This window comes from Varanus komodoensis, unplaced genomic scaffold, assembly GCF_004798865.1.
Source record: "Varanus komodoensis strain SLA01 unplaced genomic scaffold, ASM479886v1 scaffold1, whole genome shotgun sequence".
Lineage (NCBI taxonomy): Eukaryota > Metazoa > Chordata > Lepidosauria > Squamata > Varanidae > Varanus > Varanus komodoensis.
The window spans coordinates 94,863,407-94,870,124 of record NW_025335268.1 but is presented as its reverse complement, the minus strand read 5'-3'; positions in this window follow the sequence as shown (position 1 = coordinate 94,870,124).

The window sequence follows — 6,718 nt, the reverse complement described above, 5'->3', positions numbered from 1 at the left end:
GAAAGTGGAAGTGTATGCTTCGCAGAGAGAGCCCGGAGGGGCGAAGGCTATGTGAGCTTTAGCCTAGGCTGGGTTACGAAACGGACAAGGTGTTGTTTTAGCCTCGCTGGGACACGCTACTTATTGCAAGTGCGCAAGCCAAATGTGATGTTGGCTTCACACAACCTTTATTCCAGGAACGATGAGTGTGTTTTTAGAAACAATGGCTTAGTACCCGGAATTAGAAACTTTTAAACATTTATATTACAAAGGATGATTTAAAAGCCAGACTTAGTACAGAATTTGGCACTTACAAGGAGACCAGTTTCCTTGTTTGTGGAAATACTGTTTTAGGGGTAATCCAAACTCAAGACTATGCCAGGTTCTCAGACCACATTCCCATGCTCAGCACTGTGGGAAGTGTAAAGTCTGTCTTTTAAAATATGAGTGAAGGATTGTTCTTTCTTAAGAAGCATAGAATCTGTATCTTTTAGAATGAATAAAGGCCTGTTCTCATTATCTTATCCTTCCCACTAGATTTAAGAAACATTTTGGCGTCAAGTAAGAATTTTCAAGGCCACTTTGGCCTGTTGACCTCTTAGAAGGTACTGTGCAAGTGTAATAAGTTTATGAATAGTAAATAACACACATAGGTAGTAGGCTCATTAGCATGAACATGGGATGTATGAGCGGGGGGGGACATATTAAGGAGTAGTATGATGTAGGCGGATGGAGAAGATTGTGACTTCTTAGTAACCAGCCAATGGCAAAGCGGGGATAGTGCTGAGCATCGGGGAAAGAAATGTATAAAATCTCTTGTAAACAGTAAAAGATTGCTCTTTGTTTCTCAGACTACTGAGGCATTGAGCCAGCCTTTGCAAACGCTTTTTGTATGGAATAAACTGCTTGTATCCACTTGAATCCTGTCTCAAGGAGTTTTAAATCTCACAATTGGCACCCAATGTGGGGCTCATGGCATCTTTCGGAGGAGGCGAGGAGGAACGATCCGGAGTTCGGCGGCCGGTGGTGAGTCTGTCATCGGCTCCTCCGTCAACTGCCTGAGCCAAACAAAATAGGGACAAGGATCCGGGTGGCTACAACTCAGAAACAGCGGTTAGGACCTAGGTTTGAAGAGTTTTCGACCAGGCAACTCTGTGCACAGACCCAGGTGAGTTAACGCTGTGTGAACGGGTTGGGAGTAGTCTCACTGGGTGGTCAAAAGGACAGTCCGGCCAGGTGTGGTAAAAGACCACGGAGAGTCATAATAGTCCCACTGGTGCGGTGTCCTAAGGGTGAGTTAACCGACACGCTATGTGATCGGGTCGGGAGTAGTCTCACCAGGTAAACTGGAACTGCTGAGTGATCAGTACCTTAAGCCTAGGAAAATAAAACTGCTGGTAAAAATATGTAATAATTGTGTTGTAATAAGTGTGTGAGTGTGAGGTCCCGGAGTGTGAAAGAGAAGTCCAAACGGACGCATGAGTGTGGAGGACCTAGTATGCGGTTCCGTGTCCCTGTGAGGGGAGCGGCCGGAATGGTACCAAGCACATGCAGAGTGATTGCGGGACATAACTAATAGAAGACAGAGTAAGGAAGGATGCGTTCTAGAAATACAAAGCCCACTAGAGAGATTAAATCCCAACAAGAAATACCGGTACACTCCCCATTAGGGTTTATTCCACTCTTTTAATAAAAATCCTATCTGATTAATTGGACATGTTTTTTTTAAACAAGACTCAAATGATTAAGTACTGCAGAAAGGTCTGGCCAACCTATATCCTACAGGAACCAGATTATAAATGGAACAAGGATGGAAATCCCACCTTACAAAAAAATCTTAGCCATGGCTTAAAGGGGGAGGTTTTGCTGATTGGTCCTAAAGCATGAGGACAGCAAAATCTTATTATGGCCCCTTTTGGGCAGGTACTTTGGCAATGGGAGGATTTGGGTTTGTGGAGTCCCCTCTGACTGCAGCACAGGTGAAACCTTTTAGGCAGGAACTACAAGCTATGTTTGTCTGTCTGTCTGCTTGTTTGCTTGCTTGTATTTTGTTTTCTGGTGAAGAATTGAGTTTGATCCAACAGGCAGCTAGAAATGTTTGGAATAGAGAAAATCTCAACAGAGCAGGAGATGCTCTGTGCTGTTTTCTAGAAGGGAGAGTTGGGAATTATTAGAGTATATGATCTTGGGAATCAAAGAAGCAGTACCTCAGTCTCTTAATGTACATAAGACTATGTCTTATGTATAAAAGAAAGATGATACTCCATCTGAGTGGCTGGAGAGACTGAAGAAACAGATGAAAAAAAATATAAAAATTGGGCAACTGGATTCAGGAATCCAGCCCATCAGATAGATATTGCTGAAGTGTCAGTTTGCAGGGAAGGCAGGGGAGGCTATTAGGCAGAACAGAAGTTGCAGGTGTTAGATGGAAGAGAGGCAAGGACGTTGGTAGATTTGTTGAGAGAGACACAAAGTGTATGCAAGGAGAGAGGATGAGGAAAAATGGACTCAAAGGATGGAATGTAGTAGCAATAGAGGAAATGGGAGTAAGTCAGATAGAGGATGAGGTCGAGGAAGAGGATTTCAGCCCACACCTAAGCTTTGGCGAATGAATGAAGAATTAAGTGCAGGATGCTATCAATGTGGAAAAGTTGGGTACTTTAAACGAGAATGCCCTGAGCTGAGGGGAGACGAGAGGTTGATTTCTTTCATGAATATGGACAAAGATTAGGAAGGTCAGGGGTCTCCTCATAGGAGGACCCACAGGGAACCTTTGATAAATTTGAAAGTGGAACCATTTGGGAAAGACATGGTATTTATAGTAGGCTCTGGAGCTACCTGCTCCACAATGAATATGATTCCAAATGGAATGCAACTGGGGAAAAGGGGAATTGATTACTCAAGGAGTGGGAGGTAATCTGGTAAAAGTGAAAATATTTGAACCTGCTCAGGTAAAACATGAGCATGGTGAAACCGTTGTGTGATTTTGTACTGTGGGGGCAAATTTGTAACTTGGCAGGGAGAGATCTCCTAGCCAGACTGGGATTTTTGGTAAAAGGCATTGAATGGTAAGTAGAGATGAAGCTAAGGAGGAAGACCAATACTGATTTATGTCTAAAACCTCAGGCAGCTGGTGCTTGTGAGGCTTGGAAGGAAAATTGAACACTTTGTGGAAAGAAAAAGGGGGGGGGCAAGATGCCTCTCCCTGCAAGAATTTATTGCATTGGACTTGAAAGTGAGCAGGCCATAACTTAACAGCAAGAAAGGGCAGATGCCACTGTGACAGGTTCTGCCTGGGTTTGTATTTATGTTTTTGTGTGTGTTTAACAACCATTTGCCATCTCTGAGTTGTATAATTATCTGGACCCATTTCAGTCCAGCTTCAGACCCGGGTACGGTACTGAATCTGCCTTGGTCGCCCTGTATGATGACCTGTGCAGGGAGAAGGACAGAGGGAGTGCGTCCCTGTTGGTTCTTCTGGACCTCTCAGCGGCTTTCGATACCATCGACCATGGTACCCTGTTGGTTCTTCTGGACCTCTCAGCGGCTTTCGATACCATCGACCATGGTATCCTTCTGGATAGGCTAGCGGGATTGGGGGTCGGAGGCACTGCTTTGCAGTGGTTCCACTCCTATCTCAACGGCCGTTTCCAGAAGGTAGTGCTGGGGGACTATGGCTCTGCGCCATGGCAGCTATGCCATGGAGTACCACAGGGCTCCATTTTGTCCCCTTTGCTTTTTAACATCTATATGAAACCGCTGGGAGAGGTCATCAGGAGGTGTGGGCTGCGGAATCATCAGTACGCTGATGATACCCAGCTCTACCTCTCATTTTCCACTAATCCAGGTGAGGCAGTGGCTGTGCTGAACCGGTGCTTGGCCGAGGTAATGGGCTGGATGAGAGCCAATAAACTGAAGCTCAATCCAGACAAGACGGAGGTCCTGTTGGTTGGCGGATCGGGCTTCGGAGAGGGTGGATTTGACCTGGTCCTGAATGGGGTTGCACTCCCTCTTAGGGACAAGGTCCGCAGCTTAGGAGTACTCCTCGACCCGGAGCTTTCATTGGAAGCTCAGGTGACAGCGGTGGTGAGGAGCGCTTTCCTTCAGCTTCGGCTGAATAATCAGCTGCGCCCCTACCTGGAGTATGACTGCCTGGCGACGGTGACACACGCGCTGGTGACTTCCCGCCTTGACTTCTGTACCGCGCTTTACGTGGGGCTTCCCTTGAGGACGGTCCGGATACTTCAATTGGTTCAAAATAGAGCTGCCAGGTTGCTGACGGGGACAGGGCATTATGTTCACATGACTCCAGTCCTCCGACAGCTTCACTGGCTTCCCATTGAAGTCCAGGCCCAATTCAAGGTGTTGGTTATGACCTATAAAGCCCTAAACCGCTTGGGACCTGGTTACCTGAAGGAGCGCTTACATCCATATATGCCCGACCGCCCCTTGCGATCTGCGGGAGAGGCCCTTCTTCGGGAACCCTCCGTGAAAGAAATTAGGAGGGTAGGTACTCAGAGGAGGGCTTTCTTTGCGGTGGTGCCCAATCTATGGAATGTGCTCCCCAGAGAGGTCCGCCTGGTGTCGTTATTTGTTTTTCAGTGCCAGGTGAAGACCTTTTTATTTAAACATCATTTTAATTGTTAACAATATTTACTTATTTATCTGGCCATGGCGACTTCTTTTCTTTTCTTTTCTTTTCTTTTCTTTTCTTTTCTTTTCTTTTATAACTTTTATAACTTTTCTTTTATAACTTCTTTTATATCGTTTATATTTTTTATTTATTTTATATTATTAATTTTAATTTTATATTGTTATTTTTGTATTGTATTGTATTTTATTGTGTTGTAAGCCGCCCCAAGGCTTCGGCAAGGGGCAGCATAGAAATGTTCTAATAATAATAATAATAATAATAATAATAATAATAATTAAAAGAATCGGAATCCTAGTTTTTCCAGGGGATTCTGAAAGGTGATAAGTTTGTTTCAAAGCACTAATTGGACTAATGCCAGAAGGGCAGAATGTATTCGAATAAAACAAAACTCTAGGTTTCAGGTTAAGTGTTAGAAGATAATCTCTGAGGGTCAGGAACCCTCAGAAAATGGGATGGGTTTCATGGGAGGTGGTTGAGGCCCATCAGTGAAGAAGTTTGGACAACCACATGTTGTGGATTATAGGAAGAAGAGTTGACTGAAACAGGGGGTCAGACTAGATGACCAGAGGAGAACCCCTTTCTAACTCACTTTGTTTCTATGTTTTATCACTCAACTTGGAATGATGTGCAAATGATGCTGCACATCTCCTCTTGAAGGGCTCAGGTGCCCTATGGAGAGAGAGCTAAAGGAAAAGTTTATGAGGCTATGGTGAACAGGAACATTTTTTATTTGCTACTGCAGTATTTACTGGGGAAGGGGAGTCAAAGAGAGGGCTGCCATTAAATGGATGGAGGAAACAGCCTGTGCAGCCACAGTCCTATTGGTGGATGAAGCCAGGAAATTAGCTATGGGGGAAGCTTTGGTGGTAATAGTGGCACACCCAATGCAAGCTGTTAGCCACCAGGGCTGGAAAGTGGTTAATTGACTCCTGACTTATTAAGTATGAGGCTGTATTGATGAATCAACTAGATTTGATTCTGACTACTGGAGGAGGTGTGAATTCTGTAGATTTCTTGATAGGAGGCAGTTGAGACTTGGAGTAAGTGCATGATTGTGTGGTGTTACCAATTGCAGCACCCCAAAACATCCCAAAAGTAGTAGGCCAGAGGAAGGCCACATAGTAAAAATACCACAGTTATACTGTCCCAGAAGGGAGGGGGGATAAGAACAACATGAATTTTGTGTAACCCACAGCTAACACGCTAACCTGACCTCGAATACAGGAATCAAAGGGACAGTGGAAACTTGTTCTAGCTGCCATGAAAGTTGCAGATGTGCAGGGAGTAAGAACATGGCAAGCCTGTGTGAAGCTCGAGCAGATAAGAAATAGACATGGGAAATGTCTGGTCCTTGACAGAAGAAAAGACTCTTTCTCCAGCACAGGAGGGGGTGCATACATTGATGTATCGATGCATTAGATGTGTATTAGGTGACCTAATTGGTTACCTAGGGTAGAAAACACATGTACTGGGGTGCAACTTTTGAGACACTGCTTTGGGCTGAATGTCCCCTTTTGTCTCCCTTTATTTTATAGTGCACTAGAATAAAGCTGATTTTGGCTCTAAGTCTCGTCTCAGGCTCTGTTTGGCTCGGGTCTGGGGTCCACCTGGGTTTGCCCCAGCTGTTGACTGGCTCAGTCCGGTAACAGTGGAATTAGTGTATCTAGAAACTACAGTAAGGGCAAAGGCATCATGGATACAAAGAAATAAAAGGGAACCAGGTGAGGAATAGTGGGAGACTGTCCTCTTCTTGGTCAGCCCAAATTTGTGAGTTATGGGCTCTGAAGTGAGCCCTGAAATTGTAGGAAGGAACTGGGAACTGAGAAGAATCTAAACTCTGGAAGATGGGTAATGTCTGATGGCTAAGAATGGCTATCTAAGGGACTAGTTAGGCAAGTAATCCGGAGACTCCAGGAAAGTAGCCTTTGGGGAGCTAAGGCTCTTGTAGATTAATTTCTAAAAACTGATGTGGCATTGGGATGTATTTGGGCTAGCACATGCCTTTGGGAAAATTAGGCAGGAAAGGAGTTTGATCATGAGTAGAGGAAAAGTTTTGGTGCAGTAGAAGTCGGTGCAAGTACTGTA